The sequence below is a fragment of the Humulus lupulus genome, chromosome 2, assembly GCF_963169125.1.
Source record: "Humulus lupulus chromosome 2, drHumLupu1.1, whole genome shotgun sequence".
In the NCBI taxonomy this organism is placed as follows: domain Eukaryota; kingdom Viridiplantae; phylum Streptophyta; class Magnoliopsida; order Rosales; family Cannabaceae; genus Humulus; species Humulus lupulus.
Genome location: NC_084794.1, coordinates 89,039,190 through 89,048,586, shown reverse-complemented (window position 1 = coordinate 89,048,586; position 9,397 = coordinate 89,039,190).

Sequence of the window (9,397 nt, the reverse complement as noted above, 5' to 3'; positions counted from 1 at the left end):
GATAACTACTAAACTCTAGAGTCTCATTCTTTTAAACGTTTGGTTTGTTATTCACAGTAGATTTTTCTATAAACAGGGTGTTTTATTTCAAAACCAATTATTGTAATAGTCAGTTAATGCTTTAAGAAATTGGGGCATTATAGTCGGGCCACTGGAATTGTTATGTTATGGTTAATCAAGTATTTTGTTGTAAATAACTTATGAGATTCTAGAGTCTCCATTTTCTTTTGAACAATACTATTTTGAATAGTACTTTATTATCTTTTAAATCAAATGAAGGTACCCTTTTGGTCTTTTTGTTTAAACTAAGTATTTTATGTCATGTAAGTAACTCCTTGGTATGTTGGGGCGTTACAGTCTATATGTGATAAGATCTTAAATGTCTTCACTACTCAATACTGAAATGTTCAAATTTGAACAACGAAAGCCTAAACGACAAATAGTACCTCAAGACGAGGCATATCTTTGACTAGGTCATATTAACTTAGATAGGATTCAAAGACTAGTTAAGGATGGGCCTCTGAGTGAGTTAAAGGTCAGAACTCTACTGGTTTGCAAATCTTGTTTAGAAGGAAAATTGACCAAAAGACCTTTCTCCTCTAAAGGTGTTAGAGCCAAAGAACCTCTCAAGCTAATTCACACAGATGTTTGTGGTCCAGCGAATGTACAAGCCCGAGGTGGTTATGAGTATTATGTCACCTTCATTGATGACTATATACGTGATGCAAAGGAAATTGGAAACCTTTGAAAAGTTCAAAGAATTCTGAGGCGAAGCTAAAAATAAGTTAGGCAAAACCCTTAAAATTCTACGATCATATAGAGGCGGGGAATACTTTGACAAGGAATTCGAAGATTTCTTGATAGAGCATGGAATTGTTTCACAACTCACTGCATCAGGTACTCCGTAACAAAATGGTGTTGCAAAAAGGAGGAATATGAATTTGTTGGACATGATGAGATCAATTTAAGTTACTCATCATTGTCCCTATCATTTTGGGGATATGCTTTACAAATAGTTGCATACATCTTAAACCTAGTTCCATCTAAGTCTGTAGCTAAGACACCCTCAGAATTGTGGGTAGGTTGCAAACCTAGTCTGAGGCATGTGCGTATATAGGGATGTACAACACATGTACTAAAAGCTAAGACCAGGAAGTTGGAACCTAGACCTGAAGTATGTTTATTTTTTGGATACTCCAGAGGCATTAGAGGAGGTTACTTCTATAGTCCGACAGAAAAGAAAATATTTATATCGACAAATACTACTTTTCTTGAAGAAGACTATATGAGGGACTTCAAACCTCAAAGTAAGGTTTTACTCGAGGAGTTACTTGGTGATAAGATCACACCACAACCAACTTTAGAAGTTGGAATAGAACAAACGAAAATTCCAAACCAGGATACTACAGTAATTTGTCATAATTGGAAGGTTGTAAGATAACTTGTTCGTTACACTGGATTCGGAGAAGCACAAGTTGCAATATATGATGACAATGTTGATGACCTTTTTGACTTTCACTCAAGTGATGAATGATCCTGATAAGGAACAATGGCTTAAAGCTATGAAAATTGAGATGGAGTCGATGTACATCAACTCAATCTGGGAACTTGTAGACCACCTTAACATATAAAACCTATTGGATGCAAAATGGATATACAAGAAAAAGAGGCGAGTTGATGGGAAAGTAGAGACTTTCAAAGCGAGGCCAGTAGCTAAAGGCTACACACAGAAATAAGGTGTGGATTATGAAGAAATATTTTCTCCTATGGCCATTATAAAATCCATCTGAATCCTCTTATCCATTGCCAATCATTTTGACAATGAGATTTGGCAAATGGACGTCAAAACAACTTTTTTGAATGGCTACCTTGATGAAAGTATCTTTATGGTACAACCAGAGGGTTTCATAGAGTAAGGCAAAGAGCAAAATGCAACACCCTGGATAACCAAGGTCGTTACACTTTGTGATTGTAAAGGTGCAAGACTGGCTAATCAAGTCGTATAGTTTAAAATGTGACCCTAAAGTCGTAATTAGGTTAGGGTTAAAATATTTTGGTCATAAATAGGAAATTTCTCATTAAAATAAACATTTTAATACAGGGGATCCCAAAATAGGTTTTAAAGGAGAGTTACAAAATTTCAAAGTTTTTGTACAACCACCAGCCACTCTAATGGCAAAATAGGCACTTTAGGTTCTCTTGTCCCTGTACCATCCCTCGACCGTGGCGGCCAATTAGTTGACTATGTACATTTTTCCCCAGAGCTCTCCAACTTAGGATTGGTCCACCTTGCCCTTGTCTTTACCTGCATCATGTAGCACCCGTGAGCCAAGGCCCAGCAAGGAAACCATAATGCAGAGCATAAACGATAATCAATAGTTAGATAATTCACAAATCATCAATCAGAAGCTCAGCAGACCTCATTGTTCACATAATCAATGATATCAATCTGCAAACCAATACTCAGTCATCTAGGTAATAAACATGTCATAATCATCAGGTTAATAACAATAAACATATCACACAATATCCAGGGTTGACACCCTTCGGTCGCACCCTCTGTTTATCCCACTAATTATTTACTCAACCTCAGCTACCAGTGGCCGAGTCACGTCCTTGTGCGCCAATATTAATTCCGACACTCTTAGGCCATTTATTTCATGTTCACATGGCATAATACCATCATATAATATCACATACAAGTATAGGGAACTCTTAGTCCCAACATAACCACATAACCGGGTGCAATTTTCTAACCTTTGATTCCGAGCGCTTTGGCTAATTGAGATGACCCTCGAGCGCGATCTTGTCTGAGCCCTAGCATACACCTAGTCACAACCGTAGAATAGAACCCTCATTAACATTAATTCTATAACCCAACTTCGGAACCAATCCCAAGCTCTCGGGAAGTCCAATTCCACCAAACGGGGTGGTGGAATTGACCCTCGAGCCCCCCAAGCAAAAACCCTAAAAGAAATCCCAAAATCCAAGTTCTGGAGGCAGGGTAGCGCTACAACGCCACAAGAGGGACACTATAGCACTACAATCAGAAAGCTAGCCCCTCTTCCAGAAAACGAAGCATAGCATTGTAACGCTCCTATCCTAGCGCTACAACAAGCACATGCAAAGTTTCTGGGTTTTACCTTCGAATTTTCCCAAGCTAAAACTCCATAAACCCACTCCAAACCTCAACTAAACTCCAAATTAAGCCTACAATCCACTATATCTCATCCAACATAACCTAACAACATCAAAACTTAGCTAATAGCATCATCTAACACAGAAAACCAGAATTGAGCTTGAAGCTCAAGAACTTCATCTGAAAACTAGAAAACCCAGATGATCAAGATCAGAATTTGTTACCATAGCTGAGTGAATTCAACCCTAGGTTGCCTTCAATGCCCTTCCAGACTTTAATTCCTCAAATCCCCAAGTTTAAGTCCTTAAATTCCCATCCAATATTCAAATTCAGAGATCAATCTTAACAAAATTCAGTAAACTCAGAAAAACCATAAACCTTACATTAATTGGAAAATAACTCCAATTGAATCCCTTAGCTACTCCAAGGATCAACACCCCAAACCAAGCCTAGACTTCCTCTGAGATCACAGCTTCAAAATCTTCAAGGAAGAGTGAGAGGAGAAGAAATTCATGAGGAAGAGGGAGAGAGATCTATTTTTCTTCTTTCTTTGTTTTTTTTCCTTTCCTTTCCTTCAGTTTCTACCACTTTCCCCCTTCAGCTCTAAAAAACATCAAACAAATCAAGTATATCCCTTAATAACCCAAAAGACCCTTTTGCCCTCCCAATTAAATCCAAGTCTTTTAATCACTCTAAGGGCATTTTGGTCATTTGCTCCCAATTCCCGCTAATTACTCGAGTGTCCCTAACGTTTACCACTTAAATCCCATCATCTAACTAATCACCAATTATTTTCCCCAATGTCTAAAACTCTCAAATATATTTCCCAAATTCCCAGAAATACCCTCAGGTTTCCCCCGAGCCGGGTATAAATTCCCGTCGTGACTATTTCGCTAAACCGCTCACTAGGATCGTCTCGAGCCATATGCTACAAATACATCCACATAATAATGTGGTCTTAACGATTTATCACAAATAATCACATTTATGCCCTTAACGGGCAAAAATTACGAATATGCCCTTACAAGCTAAACAGGGCCCACATGCTTATTAATACTCATAAACATGCATTTCACATAACCATATAATCATATAAGCATGCTTATCACATAATCACGCATTAAATCATTTAAATCACATATAAACCAATTATGCCCTCCCTGCACACTAATCAGGGCCCTTAAGCCTTATTAGTAATTTTGGGTCGTTACACAAAAGGTTTGCAAACTACAAAGGTCCATTTATGGACTTAAGCAAGCGTCCAAATCATGGAACATAAGATTTGACCAAGCTATTAAATCTTATGGTTGTGATCAAAATGTCGATGAGCCTTGTGTATACAAGCAAATCGACACGGACCAAGTAGTATTTCTATTTTTGTACATAGATGATATATTACTCATTGGAAATTATGTGAATAAATTATCTGATGTAAAATTCTGGCTAGCCAACCAATTCCAAAGGCAAGCTATGTTCTTGGGATACGATTAATTCATGACAGTAAGAAGAAGTTGTTAGCACTGTCTCAGGCATCTTATATAGATAAAATACTTGAAAAGTATGCGATGCAGAACCCTGAGAAGGGAAACCTCCTATCTCGTCACGGTGTTCACCTTTCCAAGAACCAATGTCCTAAGACACCCCAAGAGAAAGTATAAATGAAACGGATACCATATGCCTCTGCAGTAGGAAGCTTAATGTATGCAATATTATGGATCAGACCTAACATTTGCTACGCTGTGGGTATAGTTAGTAGGTACCAGTCAAATCTAGGATTCGATCACTAGACAACAGTCAAACATATTCTCATGTTCTTAGGAGAACGAGAGACTATATGCTAGTATATTCCAGAGAGAATTTAATTCCAATCGGATATATAGATTCTGACTTCCAATCTAACAAATATTCTTATAAATCTACGTCTGGATATGTTTTCACACTTGGGGATGGAGCAATTATATGGAGGAGTATAAAGCAAGCTTGCATTGTTGACTCCACCACAGAAGTAGAATAGGTAGTTGCAAGCGAAGCAGCTAAGGAGGTTGTATGGCTTAGGAAGTTTTTGGGTGATCTAGAAATTGTTCCAAATATGTATAAACCAATTGCACTCTATTGTGACAACAACAGAGTTGTTGCCAACTGAAGAGAACAAAGAAGTCATAAGAGAGCCAAGAATATAGAGCGTAATACCACCTCATAAGAGTGATAGTACATAGAGGGGATGTAATCGTTCAAAAGATTGAATCAGTAAACAACCATGTTGATCCCTTTGCGAAGACATTTCCTGCTACGAGTTTTGATAGTCATTTCTTATATTTAGGATTACGCGACTTGCCTCATCTGCTTTAGGAAAGGTGGGAGATTGTTGGGATTTATGCCCTTAAAGCGTATTTCTGTATGAACGATTACTATTAATTAAATAAAGTTAATATTTTGCACTCATATTTGTATTTAATTATACATGTTATTTATCATGAAGATCAAATATTATTGATGTAGTCTTGAATTAAGTATATGTATAATGTTATATATACAAGAGGATTTAATTCAAGATAATAATATAAAAATTATTCGTAATCACTAATTAATGTGGGAGCTTTATTTAATAAAGATTATGAGTAAGATTTATCTTCTATTTAAGACAAAGCAGATTATCTAGACTATTAAGTGTAGTGACACAAAAAGATAGAGGTACCGTATACAATATAAATTGTACTGGACTGGAACATAATGAATGAAAAAACATTTGATAATCTCCGTTAAAATATAGAAGTTCAACATTCATCAATCAATGGTCTTTGAGACTTTACCTCAATACTAAAGTGAGTAATGAACTCCTATTTGTGTTTTTTAGAGTTTTGACTTGTTCGGTAAGGTTCAATATTCCTATGATCGAATTTCTGATATCTTGGATTCATAGAACTACAAGTGGCTGGGAACATATTTCACAAATATGGAATCTGCTCCTTACTTAAATGAAAAATGAAAGTGGATTAGTTGTTCATTTTAGTGTTGATTCGAAGCTTGAACAAAGAGCACTCAATTTCTGTTAGAGAACAAAAATGTCATTTTGTAATTAAATTTATAGAATAGTATTCATTATAGGATCAACGGAACTGATTGATAAAGACATAATTAGAGAGGTTAACAGACATTAAAATCTAGCTACAATTATGAACAACTAGATGAGGTTCATAACTCATGTAATGACTAAATCAATGGATGACTTTATAGTCATATCTTCTAATAATATAATATCGTAGTTTTGAGAGTTAAACTATGAGTTTCTTGTGGAATAGTTCATAGCTAATAAATTAATTAATGGAACTAAGAGTTAGTGAACTTAATTAAATTATTGAAGCTTAGAACTACGGGTCCATACTGTCCTCATACTAGCTCGATAACACAGAGGTAGGAATTTGGTATTACAAGAAAATAATATAAAATAATAAAGTATTAATTTTTAGTCTCACAAATTAATATTATTTGTAAAATAATATTTAAAATATTATTTATGAAATAATATTTAAAATATTATTTATGAAATAATATTTAATGGAAGATAAAATTATATATTAATTTTGTGAAATTAATTTTTATTGAAAATTAATTTAATCATATATAATTTTGTGGTATAATTGTATACTACATAAAATAATATGATAAATACCCAACAAATAGCATTTTATAGAGATAAAATACCACAGAGCCCAAAGCTCTATAGTTGGCACCAACCACATTCAAAATGGATTGTGGTCACGCATAGGCCCAATGAGACTAGGGCTAGGTCTTCTTTCCATTGTTATATTAATCGAATATAACATCAAGAAAAAAGAATAAGACATCAAATGCATTTCACGATATTTTTTGCTAAGAGAGAAAAATAGATAATTTTGTTCTCTCTGAATTGTGAGAATAACACTCTCTCATACGTTGAGATTCAAAAGTGTGGTCTTGTGTATCCTACAATAATTCACCTCGCGGTCGCAGTAGTAAACAGGCTATGTCGTATCCACAAAGTGGCAAAACACAACTAAAGATTAGATTAGTAAAGTTGAAGATAAAAATAAAGTAAAATTGAAGAGATGAATTTTGTGAAATTAAAATGAAAGATTAGAGAAATTAATCAGATAAATAGCATGACAAGGTAGAGATGCAATATTGTAAATCTTATTCTAACATTGATTTTAATTAAAAACACAGCTACAATTCTACACCATTAATTGCAACTAGAAGATATATATGTTAAAATCACAAATTAATTGATCTAGATTAAATTGAATCTTACTTCTAATTTCATAGCATATCATATCATATATCAAAGAGCAAAAAAATACCTATAGCGGCAGAATGCAACAAAAGACATACAATATAACAAATATACTAAAATAATTTAGCAATTTAAGTTACATAAGAAAAGCATGACTAAACTTATGTAAAAGATGCTAAATAATTTTAGAAAAAAATTAAAAGATGAGAAGCAATATAATCAATGAGATATGGAGATGAAGTAATAAAAAGAACCGATATCACTATTAAGAATGAGAAGTACAAAAACTACACTTTAACCTCACCAATAGTTCTAAAATAGTTCACTCATTTTTGTCATTTAAAACAAGTAAAACTAAACTAGAAATAAGAAAAATAACAAAATGACTAAGTGTATTTCTCTCTCCAAAATTGGATGCTTTTTCACTTCATTTGGGTCTCTATTTATAGTAAAAATAGGACCCAAAATGTGATAAAATCGTGTATAGGAAAGTGGGAAAATGGCTACAAAATTGGAGAAAAGTGGGACAAGTGGGGGACAATGTGGGACACTTGGCTATTCTGGTGAACTTCGAAGGGAGTTGTCAGGCGAGTGGAGGACACGGTCAGAATGTGGCAGGCACCGGTGGGACCCGCGTGGCAAGTTCAGCTGCAAGAACACATCAGGCACGCATCACTCGTGTGGGACCCACGTACTGCAGTGAAGTGGTGGGATGCAGACACGTGGTAGCGTTGGAGTGGTAGGCATCTTCAAAAATGCCACTTTTTCATGATTTCTTCAATTATAATTCTCTCTTTCTTCATTCTTCTTTCTTTTTCTTTGTGTCAAAATACATTTTATTTCTTAAAAATTAAACACAAATTAAATTAAAATCAATATTTTCAAATATAAAATATATTACAATAAATTCATGAAAATATTAATTAATTTTAAATTTTTAAACTAATAAAATTATGTTTTTTGAGCACTAATAACAACCCCCAACGAGCTTATTGCTAGTCTCTAACAATTCAAGCGAAATGATAAAATGTCAACATGATATATTTCAGGTCAAAAATCATAAAAGAACCTAAGTATTAACACAAAATGTTAGCAACAAGTTTATCAAAATTACTTCGAATAAATCTAGAGTTGTGAGAGTGGGCACCAAACTTGAATCTTTTTACCGCAAACCATAGCACATAAAGCCTTTGAAAATTATGCCAAGTAAAAGTCTCAACTCCATCAACCTTTCATATAATTGAAAATATTTAAGGATAAAGGTTTCACTAGTAGAGTTGGAAATAAAGAAGTGAACACTTATCAAATGGGTATATTATTTGGACAAACTTTTAAATAATCATTGAAACAAAGATAAAAAATAAACTATTTGGACAACCACCATAAAGAGTACCACAAAACTAGTTTTTTGGGATTTCTAAGTTAAATAGACAATCTTTACATTTATTCTAAGAGCCATAAAAAAATAAAACATGTAATTATACACACATTTTTTTCTTTGTTTTTTCTTGAACACAAGAGACATAATTGAAAACGATAGAATTATTGCTCTTGTGCTCTTTCTTTTCTTTTTCTTTTTCTTTTTCTTTTTTTCTTTTTCTTTATTTTTCATGATAAACGTAATAAAAAAGCTCTCGAATAAGATTTTCCTATAAAAATATTATCCTTAAACATCCATTCATACCACAATACCTTGTCCAAATAATTATAATCATTTCTAAGAATCAGTGAAAATGTAAAAGTTGTTTTCTCAAGTCTCACCTCCCACAAAAAGAATGAATACTTAAACATGGAAAATTTCTAAGAAAATATGTGCTAACAACCATCTTACCACAATGTTTAGCATGTGCTTTATGAAACTCTAGAGAAATCTTAGTAATAAAGATAACAAAAATTGACTCAAAAGTAAAATTTTGCAAGAATAAATAATTAATTTTTTTTAAAAAAAATTGACCATGAAAATATTAATATGACAAAAATCAACAAGA